Below are 12,873 nucleotides of genomic sequence, written 5' to 3'. Positions count from 1 at the left end.
GTAAGGATGGTGCCACATTGCTTGTCTTTTTAAACAATACGCCACTTTATTGGGCACCACATTTCCTCTATAATAGGGGGGCACCAGAACATTTCCCGCACGCTCTTATTCTTGCAACATACACAACGGTTCTGAAAGCCAAAATCTGCAGCTGTTACTCCTTACCATGTGAATCACTCGCTGCCCCGCCCTCTGTGACAATAGCTTTTTGTTTAATTGTATTTATTACTATTGAGGTCGGCGCCAATGAGAAGATTTGTCAGCTTTTTCTTTTTTACAGGAATGTGAAATTATTCTAAACTCTATTGAATATAATAAATCACAGATAAAAACAACTCAAACATCACTGCTATAGCATACAGCGTGTGTGTGAGATATCGCAGCCGTTATTATTCACTGGAGGGGGAGGGGGAGGGGGGGGGGTGATATGATGGCGGTTTAGTGGTTAGCAAAGCTGTCTTGTATTAGCACAATCCCGAGCAATCATAAGAATAGGGCTGTACATTGATTGATGTCGTGCACGTGATTACTCCATTTACTTGATCCCTATAGTTGCGGTAGGCACGTGCGATTCGTTTTGTTACAAATATAATTTCGGACAACATTTTTGTTATTCAGAGATTCTAATGTACCGTATTTATCGGCGTATAACGCGCACTTTTTTCCCCTTAACCACTTCCCGACAGCCGTACGAATATGTGCGGCCGCAGGGTGGTTCTAAATCTCTGACTGGACGCATATATGCGTCCTCCGCTCTTCCAGGCCACTAGAGGGCACGCGAGCGCCGCCGGCGGCGCGCGCGTGCCTGCCGCATTCCTGAGATACCGATGCGCGTGCCTGGCGGCCGCGATGTCCGCCAGGCACTCGCGATCGGCGGCTACAGGGACAAGACGCGGAGCTCTGTGTGTAAACACAGAGCTCCACGTCCTGTCAGGGAGAGAGGAGACCGATCTGTGTCCCTTGTACATAGGGACATAGATCGGTCACCTCCCCCAGTCACCCCCCTCCCCCCACAGTTAGAACACACCCAGGGAATACATTTAACCCCTTCCATGCCCCCCTAGTGTTAACCCCTTCACTGCCAGTCACATTTATACAGTAATTAGTGCATTTTTATAGCACTGATCGCAGTATAAATGTGAATGGCGCCAAAAATGTGTCAAAAGTGTCCGATGTGTCCGCCATAACGTCGCAGTCCCAATAAAAATCGCTGATCGCCGCCATTACTAGTAAAAAAAATGAATAATAAAAATGAATAATAATTCTGTCCCCTATTTTGTAAGCGCTATAACTTTTGCGCAAACCCGTCGCTTATTGAGATTTTTTTTATTTTTTTTGCCAAAAATATGTAGAAGAATACGTATTGGCCTAAACTGAGAAAAAAATGTTTTTTTTTTTTTTTTTTAAATGGGCTATTTATTATAGTAACAAGTAAAAAATATTGACTTTTTTTCAAAATTGTCGCTCTTTTTTTGTTTATGGTGCAAAAAATAAAAACCGCAGAGGTGATCAAATACCACCAAAAGAAAGCTCTATTTGTGGAAAAAAAGGGATGCCAATTTTGTTTGGGAGCCATGTCGCACAACCGCGCAATTGTCAGTTAAAGCGACGCCGTGCAGAATCGCAAAAACTGGCCTGGTCCTTTACCTGCATTTTGGTCCGGGTCTTAAGTGGTTAATATGGAAAGGGAGTACCGCCAAGCTATCACATGCAAACGCCATGTAGATGGGGTCCAACATTTGAACCAAGCGCCCCAGTGCTGCAAGGCCAGAAGTGCTGACCACTATGCCACTGTGCTAATATGAAACGTTCCAAGCAAAGTCAGTAGTGTCTCCGCCTCGGGAAGTGTGAGATGTTGTTCCTCATTGGAATGTATCAACGAACGGCTGTAGCAATTTAAAGGGAGGATTGCCTCAGATTGTTCTTTCATTTCATTTAAGTGTCAGAGAAATGACTGTAATCTCACACACTTTAGGCGCCATTAAAGGATAAGACTGAACGTCAGCCGGAGTCATGCAGTCGGGGAGGGTTGGGTGACACGTTATGACAGAGAGGCAGCAATGCCGGTGACAAGGTTTTCACAAACATGACATAATTGCACTTTACTCCCCTGGTAACATGTATGTGTAACACACATGGGGAGACAGGAATTCCAAACACGTCTATTCTCATGCGTGGTTTAATAAAAAAAAAAAAAAAAAAGTTGAGTGAGCCGCCAGTGCTGAACTATACTCCTGAATATGCTAATTGCCTGGCTGCCGCTTTGACGATTTGGCTCTGATGTTTCCTGAGTCGCAGGTGCAGAGTGAAGCAGCTCTAAAGTGCTCTGAACTTTCTCCAACTCCCATTTGCTGCATTAGATCCAGCAAGAGCATTGCCACAAGCGCCACGCATCAGAAAACCTGATGTAGCGCCTATGTACTTTATGGTACTGGTGCTAGTTAAATTTAAGGTTGGATCCGAGTGTAGTTAACCACTTAGAGCGGAAGTTCACACGCAAACATTTTTTTAAGATTAGATGCATGCTCATTTTGTGAAGGGGAATCGGCTAGTTTTTTTTAAAAACGAAGCAGTACTTACCGTTTTAGAGAGCGATCTTCTCCGCCGCTTCCGGGTATGGTCTTCGGGACTGGGCGTTCCTATTTGATTGACAGGCTTCCGACAGGCTTCCGACTAGGGTTGCCACCTCATCCCTTTAAAACAGAACACATATGAATTACACAGGTTCTGAGGCTAATTTAATTTAGATAAGGCTCCACTTGAGTTCAATTACCACCTTAATCAGCCACAGAACCTGTGTAATTCATATGTGTTCTGTTTTAAAGGGATGAGGTGGCAACCCTACTTCCGACGGTCACATTTATCGCGTCACGAGTAGCCGAAAGAAGCGCACCGACGTTCTGCTACTTTCGGAAAATCGTGACGCGATGGATGCGACCGTCAGAAGCCTGTCGGAAGCCTGTCAATCAAGAAGGAACGCCCAGTCCCGCAGCCCATACCCGGAAGCGGCGGAGAAGATCGCTCTCTAAAACGGAAAGTACTGCTTAGTTTTTAAAAAAACTACCCGATTCCCCTAGACAAAATGAGCATGAAACTAATCTTAAATTTTTTTTTGCGGGTGAACCTCCACTTTAAGCCCCGGACCAATATGCAGCTAAATGCCCAGAGGTGTTTTTACAATTTGGCACTGCGCTGCTTTAACTGGTAATTGCGCGGTCATGCAATGTTGTATCAAAACAAAATTGGCGTCCTTTTTTCCCCACAAATAGAGCTTTCTTTTGATGGTATTTGATTGCCTCTGCGATTTTTATTTTTTGTGCTATAAACAAAAATAGAGTGACAATTTTGAAAACAATTCAATATTTTTCACTTTTTGCTATAATAAATATCCCCCAAAAATATATAAATAAACATTTTTTTCCTCAGTTTAGGCCGATACGTATTCTTCTACATATTTTTGGTAAAAAAAATCACAATAAGCGTTTATCGGTTGGTTTGCGCAAAATTGATAGCGTTTACAAAATAGGGGATAGTTTTATTGCATTTTTAAAAAAAAAAAATTTTTACTACTAATGGCGGCGATCAGCGATTTTTTTCGTGACCGCGACATTATGATGGACACTTTGCACAATTTTAACACATTTTTGGGACCATTGTCATTTTCACAGCAAAAAATGCATTTAAAATGCATTCTTTATTGTGGAAATGACAGTTGCAGTTTGGGAGTTAACCACAAGGGGGCGCTGAAGGGGTTAGGGTTCACCTAGTGTGTGTTTACAACTGTAGGGGTGTGTGGCTATAGGAGTGACATCATCGATTGTGATTCCCTATAAAAGGGATCACACGATCGATGCAGCCGCCACAGTGAAGCACGGGGAAGCCGTGTTTACACGCTGCTCTCCCCGTTCTTCAGTTGCGGGGACCGATCGCGGGACCCCAGCGGCAAACGGGTCCGCGGGTCTCGCGGTCCCGGAGCTTCGGACCAGGTCACGTGCGCGCACTACCGGTGCACGCCCACGACCCACGGCTGGGTAGATGTAAAGGACGTACCATTACGTCCATCTGCCCAGCCGTGCCATTCTGCCGACGTATATCATCATGCGGCGGTCGTTAAGTGGTTAAACTCTGATCCAAAATTGTTAGTTGTAAAATAGGGTTTCTGTCTCAGCTTGGCTGTGCTGTGGGCTATTCTGTTGCTCTGGGGTGTTCTTCCAGCCCCGGTGCTGCAGGTGGCAGCAGTGGAGTCAAGGTTTGGGTGCTCTTTCCCAGCAGCCAATCAGGAGGGTTTGACCTCGCTGTGCATGCTGGGGAGGGGTATTTATGAGGCAGACGCCATTGGTTCTGGGTCTTTTTCGTCCAGTGTGGCATCCACCTTTAGGGTGGCCACACCCCGGCCCCCCCGGGCATTATGGCCTACCTGGCCAGGGCATGTGTGCCACGCAGTGTTCCTGGTTCCATGTTGGCCCGGAGCATCTGAACAGCGACGGGGACCCAGTGAGCGACTGGGTTCCCACCTTCGAAGATCCCAAGCTGTACTGCTGTTCGGTGGGGAGTTGGTCTGAAGAGCGCCATTGAGAGGCTGGCGGTCCAGTAGGGCCTGGACAAACCACCGGGGATCAAGGTAACCGGACACCGAGGGATTGATCACCTGTCAGTCGGTACCTGGGCGACAAGTGGAAGGAGATCCAGACGTAACTCATCCAAGGAGGGATACCTCCCAGAATTTAATCCAGAAGGGGGCTTGTGGCAGAAGTACCTTTCTGAGGCTCACCGAGGAGGGTCTGTGGCAGAGACTTTATCCTCAAGTTCAAGTTCACCAAGGAGGGTCTGTGGCAGAGACTTTCTCCTCAAGTTCAAGTTCACCAAGGAGGGTCTGTGGCAGAGACTTTCTCCTCAAGTTCAAGTTCACCAAGGAGGGTCTGTGGCAGAGACTTTCTCCTCAAGTTCAAGTTCACCATGGAGGGCTTTATCCTGAAATCCTGAAATGTATCCTGAAATTGTCCGAGCGATACTCCGGCTGCCAGGTCAGTGGGAGAGGCCTGTCCGGGTACACTAAACCCACGCCGGCGGGAGTGGCGCAGAGAAGTGTTACGTTTGGGAACAGGACTGTTTCCTTATCATAAAGCCTGAATCTACAGTTCTCTCTCTTCTTCAACTTTACTTTCCTCACCACAAGTTATTGTTTTTACCCGGCTGGGTAATAAAGAGCACAGCAAAGAGCACCTGTGGTGGACATTGCTTTACTTCCACTATATGCAATACGTACCATTCACCCCTAGGATTTCAGAGGAGCCAAGAGGTAATACGCCGCCCAATTGCCCAAACATCCAGCAGCTCCTCCGGGGTTAGTGCTACACTGACAATCGCTTAGGTAAAAGCAGCCTCAGCCCAAGCCATATCTGTGACGCACCTCACTCCCGCGGGTGGGGGTGAAACGCATTGGAGGGTGTGGCCTGGACAGAGCTGGGCTGAAGCTGCTTTTACAGTGCATCCGGAAAGTATTCCCAGCGCTTCAATTTTTCCACATTTTTGGCTGGATTCAGATAGCTTTAGGCCGGCGTATCAGTAGATACCCCGACGTAACTCTGAATGTACGCCGTCCTAAATTTAAGCGTATTCTGGAAACCAGATACGCTTAAATTAGGCTAAGATACGAGCGGCGTAAGTCTCCTACGCCATCGTAGCTTAGGGTGCAATCTTTAGGCTGGCTGCTAGGTGGCACTTCCGGTAAGTTTGGCGTAGAACATTCAAATTACTAGATACGCCGATTCAGACACGTACGTGCGCCCGGCGCATTTTTTTTTTACATCGTTTACTTACGCCTTTTTTCGTCGTAAAGTTAGTCGAACAAATAGCTGGCCTCGTCAATGTTAAGTATGGCCCGTCGTTCCCGCGTCGAAATTTGAAATTTTTACGTCGTTTGCGTAAGTCATCCGTGAATGGGGCTGGACGTAATTTACGTTCACGTCGAAACCAATACGTCCTTGCGGCGTACTTTGGAGCAATGCACACTGGGATATGTACACGGACGACGCATGCGCCATTCGTAAAAACGTCAATCACGGCGGGTCACCAATCATTTACATAAAACACGCCCCCTCATCCTTATTTGAATTAGGCGCGCTTACGCCGGCCCCATTTACACTACGCCGCTATAACTTAGGAGACAAGTGCTTTGTGAATACAGCACTTGCCTCTCTGACTTACGGCGGCGTAGCGTAAATACGATACGCTACGCCGCCTCAAAGATGCGCCCGGCTACCTGAATCCAGCTATTATGTTACAGCCTTATTCCCAAATGGATTAAATTCATTATTTTCCTTAAAATTCTACAAACAATCCCCCATAACGACAACGTGAAAGAAGTTTGTTTCAAATGTTTGCAAATTTATTCAAAATTTAAAAATGAAAAAATTTCCATGTACATACGTATCACAGGCTCCTCCCATGTACATACGTATCACAGCCTTTGCTCAATACTTTGGAGAAGCTCCTTTGGCACCAATCACAGCCTCCAGTCTTTCTGAGTATGAGGCTACAAGCTCGGCACTCCTATTTTTGGGCAGTTTCTCCCAATCTTCTTCTTTGCAGGACCTCTCAAGCTCCATCAGGTTGGATGGGGAGCGTCAGTGCACAGCCATTTTCAGATCTCTCCAGAGATGTTCAGTCGGGTTCAAGTCTGGGCTCTGGCTGGCCCACTCAATGACATTAACAGAGTTGTCCCATAGCCACTCCTTTGTTATCTTGGCTGTGTGCTTAGGGCCTTTGTCTGGTTGGAAGATTAATTTTCACCCCAGTCTGAGGTCCAGAGCACTCTGGAACAGGTTTTCATCAAGGATGTCTCTGTACATTGCTGCATTAATCTTTCCCTTGATCCTGACTAGTCTCCCAGTTCCTGCCACTGAAAAACATCCTCACAGCATGATGCTGCCACCACCATGCTTCACAGTAGGGATGGTATTGGCCAGGTGATGAGCGGTGCCTGGTTTCCTCCAGACATGACGCTTGCCATTCAGGACAAAGAGTTCCATCTTTACTTCATGAGACCAGAGAATTTTGTTTCTCACGGTCTGAGAGTCCTTCAGGTGCCTTTTGGCAAACTCTGGGCGCATGTGCCTTTTACTGAGGAGTGGCTTCCGTCTGACCACTCCCCTATACAGGCCTGATTGGTGGAGTGCTGCAGAGATGGTTGGTCTTCTGGAAGATTCTCCTCTCTCCACAGAGAAACACTGGAGCTTTGTCAGAGTGACCATCGGGTTCTTGGTCACCTCCCTGACTAAGGCCCTTCTCCCCGATCACTCAATTTGGCCGGGTCATCAATGCTGCAGAAATGTTTCTGTACCCTTCCCCCGATCTGTGCCTCCATACAATCCTGTCTCCGAGGTCTACAGACAATTCCTTGGACTTCATGGCTTGACTTGCACTGTTATCTGTGGGACCTTCTATATAGACAGGTGTGTGCCTTTCCAAATCATATCTAATCCTCTGAATTCACCACAGGTGGACTCCAATCCAGTTGTAGAAACATCTCAAGGATGATCAGTGGGAACAGGAGGCACCTGAGATCAATTCTGAGAGTCATGACAAAGGCTGGGTTCACACTACTACACTACTTTCATCCTACTTTGCTCTGCTACATCGGTCCTACATTTATCCTACATTGGTCCTACATCCATCCTACTTTCATGAACAGGATACTACTTTGGTCCGACTTCAATGATATCCAATGGGCCTGAAGTAGGATCAATGTAGGACCAAAAGTAGTACAGGGAGCATTTTCAAAGTCGGACCGACTTGTGTAGGACGCTACAAGACGCTCTCATAGGGAAACATTGAACACAGAGCAAAGTAGGATGAAAGTAGCGTCGAAATTTGCATTTTTTTTTTTGCGTAAGTCGTCCGTGAATAGGGATGGACGTAAGTCACGTCTAAGTTCAAAAAATTACGTTATTGCGACGTTATTTCGCGCAAAGCACGGCGGGAAATTTCAAAACGGAGCATGCGCAGTTCATTCGGCGCGGGGACGCGCTTCATTTAAATGAATCACGCCCCCTACCTGATTTGAATTCCGCTGCCAGAAATACACTACGCCGCCGTAACTTACGGCGCAAATTCTTCCTGGATTCGACTTTAAGCCAGGTAAGATACGGCGGCGTAGTGTATCTCTGATACGCTGCGACTGTCCATTTGTATGTGGATCAAACTTTGAAGTCAGTTTTCATTTGGGTTTCAACTAGACATGTGCAGTTTGTTTCGTTCCGAATCTAAATTCGAACCAAATATTTGTAATTCCAAGGTTTAGATGTATCTGAATTTCTGAATGACAACAGTAACAAATTTCAACGAACCTGAAATAAACTTTAATTTATTTAATTGGGATGTTTGAAGGGGGCTTCCAGATTCTGAGAAGCCCTCTGCCCACAGACCCCCCACAACCACCACCCAGGGTTGTGGAGAAGAGGCCATTGTCCCCATCAACATGGGGTCAAGGTGCTTTGGGGAGATAAACTCCCCTACCCCAAAGCCCCTCCCCTATGTTGAAGGCATGGGGCCTCGTATGTGTAGTGATGTCAATGTATAGTATAGTCCGGTTAGATAATTGATATTAGTATGATGTTAGTATGTTAGTATGATGACTATAAATTACATTGTCCCGCAGCAACATACATGCTCTCCAGAGAGTGCATTTATTTGATTTCCAATACAGAACAAAGTCCAAATTCCACAGATGATACAAATCCAACAGATTAATTCAGAATCCCATATTTTCCTAGACCTGTGCCATGTTCATACAGAGAATATACAAAGAATATTCTGAGTGAGAAGCCTCACCTCCAGGATTATATTCCCTATTCACTGAATAGCTGAGCAATTTGATTGGCCGTCTTTGATCTACATCCTGTCTTTCAGAGTGACAGATAATGACCCCAGCCGGAGACGGCTTCAATCATCCATCACCTATTCCTAATTTTCCATTCTTGCATACTAATAAGCTTCCTAATTAGATTACATGTGGCCTGAGTAATGGTTTGATTGGGTTGATGTGTAAAATAGACTCATCCTGGACCCCTGCACACTGACAATCAACAAGCCTCTTTTGATGTGTAACACGTAATTACAGGTTTGATGTGTAAAATCCTGGACTGAAATCTGGCCTGGTCAATTTTGGACTTATAATATAATAATACAATATATATATATATATATATATATATATATATATATATATATATATATACTGTATATATATATATATATATATATATATATATATATATACTGTATATATATATATATATATATATATACAGGCATACCCCACTTTTAAGTACACAATGGGACCAGAGCGTGTATGTAAAACGAAAATGTACTTAAAGCGGGGGTTCCGCGGGTTTAAGTTTTTTTTTTTTAAAGTCTTCTGCCGCTCTTACCTTGTGTAGGTAATCGCTCATCTGTCCCAGTCTTGTAGCCCGCTGCATTGCCAATCGCGAGAAAAGGATATTTTATAAAATTCTAAGATGGACTTACCATCTTTACTGTGGGCACTGTGAAGCCCAGCTCATTCTTCTTCCGGGATGCGGCGAATGCTGACGCTGGCGAAGTCACATGACCCGCCTGACTAGTCACGTGACCCGCGAGATATCGCGGGATTTCAACACAGCGCGTTTCTCTTGGGATTCTCAGGAGACGCTCCCAGGAGACAAAGCGCTGATGGGGGATTTTGGAAAATCACGCCCACTCCCGCGGGGAATAGTGAGTGACAGCGCACAAAAGGCCCTTGTTCAAAGGTAAGGAGGCCGATTAAAAAAACCCCAAAAAAACGCATACATAGTGTACTATGGCTGTAGGTTTTAATAAGCACAACTTGTAAATTAGGGTGAACCTCCGCTTTAAAGTAAACCAATACCATTTTTTCACTTTTAGAGTGTAGTGGGGGATCAGGGCCTATAGTGGGGGTGTCGGAAGCTGTAGTTGATGTCTCAGGGGCTGTAGTGGAGGTGTCAGGGGCACACTGGAACAGGGCGGGCTATGCTCTCTGAGCTTCAGCTCCTTCTACTGCGGCTGCCAAATGTCTGTACAGTACTTGTAAGGCACTTTACATACACTCGCGAGTAAGGACATACCCGCGAGTGTATGTAAAGTGAGTGTACTTAAAGCGGGGTATGCCTGTATATATATAACATCCCACATAAATCAGCCAACATATTACAACATATATTACAACAGTATGGTTCAGAAGGGAAGGGGGGGCACTTGCTTGCTCGCCCCCCTTTCCTGATCTGCTGGGCTGCCTGCTCGGATAAGGGTCTGGTATGGATTTTCAGGGGGGGTGCATGCTATTTTTTTTTAAATGTTGGTGTGGGGCTCCCCTTAAAATCCCCAAAAATCCCGAAAGGGCCTGCTATGGATTGGAGGGGGGCCCACACTGTTTTATATTATTTTTAACCACTTCCCGCCCAAGGTACGTCTATGGACTCCCTTGATTTTTGAGCACGGATATCTGAATGATGGGTGCAGCTATAGGCGTCATTCAGATATCAACTTTTAGAGCCGGCGATTCTGTGCACCTTAAGAATGATCGCCGCGAACGTCAGAGCGAGAGCAATAATTCTAGCCTTAGACCTCCTCTGTAACTCAGTAAAGCGTCGCCTATGGGGATTTTTATGGTACTGAAGTTTGGTGCCATTCCACAAGCGTGTGCAATTTTGAAGGGTGACATGTTAGGTATCTATTTTCTCGGCGTAACATCATCTTTCACATTATGCAAATAAATTGGGTTTACTTTAATGTTTTTGTTTTTTTTAAAGCCTGAAACTTTTTTTTTTTGTTTTTGAAAAATTGCTGCGCAAATACCCTGCAATGACCGCCATTGTATTCTCTATGGTCTCTGCTAAAAAAACATATATAATGTTTGGGGGTTCTGTGTAATTTTCTAGCAAAAAAATGATGATTTTTACATGTAGGAGCGAAGTGTCAGAATTGGCCCGGATGGGAAGTGGTTAATGCCAGCAGTGGTTGTTTACATTCTGCTGTCAGCGAGGAATCCCAGTGACAGCAGATAAGTCATGGTTGTTAACCACTTCCTTACTGGGCACCTAAACACCCTTCCTGGCCAGACCAATTTTCAGCTTTCAGCGCTGACGCATTTTGAATGACAATTGCGCGGTCATACAGCACTGAACCCAAATTATATTTTTATCATTTTTTTTCCCCCACAAATAGAGCTTTCTTTTGGTGGTATTTATTGCGCTATAAACAAAAAAAGACATAAAATTAAAAAAAAAAAACACAATGGGGCAGATCCACAAAGATATTACGCCGGCGTTGATACGCCACGTAATTTCAAATTTTGCGCGTCGTATCTTTGTTTTGTATCCTCAAAACAAGATACGACGGCATCTCGGCTAGATCCAACAGGCGTACGTCTTAGTACGCCGTCGGATCTAAGCTGCAATTTTTCGGCGGGCGTTAGGTGGCGTTTCCATCGAATTCCGCGTCGACGAGGATGCAAATTAGCTAGTTACGGCGATCCACGAATGTACGTCCGGCCGGCGCATTTTTTTTACGTCGTTTGCGTTCGGCTTTTTCCGGTGTATAGTTAAAGCTGCTGTTATGAGGCGTACTCAATGTTAAGTATGGCCGGCGTTCCCGCGTACAATTTTGAATTTTTTACGTCGTTTGTGTAAGTCGTTCGCGAATAGGGATTTGCGTAGAATGACGTCACCGTCGTGAGCATTGGCTTGTTCCGGGGTTAATTTCGAGCATGCACACTGGGATACCCCCACGGACGGCGCATGCGCAGTTAAAAAAATACGTTGTTTACGTCGGGTCACGACGTATTAACAAAAAACACGCCCCCATTACATCCATTTGAATTCCGCGCCATTACGCCGCCAAAGATACACTACGCCGCCGCAACTTACGGCACAAATTCTTTGAGGATTCGAAAAAAAAAAGTTACGGCGGCGTAGTGTATCTTAGATACGCTGCGCCTGGCGCAGAGGTGCGTGGATCTGCCCCATTATTTTTTTACTTTTTGCTATAATAATATCCAATTTTTTTTTAAATAAATTTTTTTCTCAGTTTAGGCCGATACGTATTCTTCTACATATTTTTGGTAAAAAAGAATTGCAATAAGCCTATATTGATTGGTTTGCGCAAAAGTTATAGCGCCTACAAAATAGGGGATAGATCTATGAAATATTTTTTTTTTTACTAGTAATGGCGGCGATCTGCGATTTTTATTGTGACCGTGACATTGCAGCGGACATATCGGACACTTTTGACACGTTTTTGGGACTATTCACATTTATACAGCGATTAGTGCTATAAAACTGCACCGATTACTGTGTTAATGTGACTGGCAGGGAAGGGGTTAACACTAGGGGCGCTGAAGGGGGGTTAATATGTTCCCTGGGAGTGATTCTAACTGTAGGGGGAGGGGACTCACAAGGGGAGGAGACCGATCTGTGTTCCTCTGTACTGGGAACACGCATCAGTCTCCTCACCGCTGACAGGGGGTGGATCTGTGTGTTTACACACACAGTTTCACACTCCTGTCGTGATTTCCGGCAAAATGGCGGTGATCTGCGATTTTTGTCAGGCCTGCAATATTATGGCGGACATATTGGACACTTTTGACACTATTTTGGGACCATTCACATTTATACAGCGAACAGTGCTATAAATATGCACTGTTACTGTATAAATGTGACTGGCAGGGAAGGGGTTAACACTAGGGGGCGAGGAAGGGGTTAAATGTGTGCCCTGGGAGTGATTCTTACTGTGGGGGGAGGGGACTGACTGGGGGAAGTGACCAATCTAGGAACACGGCATCGGTCTCATCTCTCCCTGACAGGACGTGGAGCTCTG

The 12,873-nt window shown here is 45.4% G+C and overlaps 1 protein-coding gene across 4 annotated transcripts in view; it reads left to right on the top strand.

Moving 5' to 3' along the window:
- Positions 1-12,873, top strand: part of ADCYAP1R1 (ADCYAP receptor type I) — a 282,065-nt gene that overhangs the window by 125,059 nt on the left and 144,133 nt on the right. The window lies entirely within an intron of this gene.

Source organism: Rana temporaria, chromosome 5, assembly GCF_905171775.1.
Source record: "Rana temporaria chromosome 5, aRanTem1.1, whole genome shotgun sequence".
NCBI lineage: Eukaryota > Metazoa > Chordata > Amphibia > Anura > Ranidae > Rana > Rana temporaria.
This window is presented reverse-complemented; position numbering and strand designations above follow the sequence as displayed.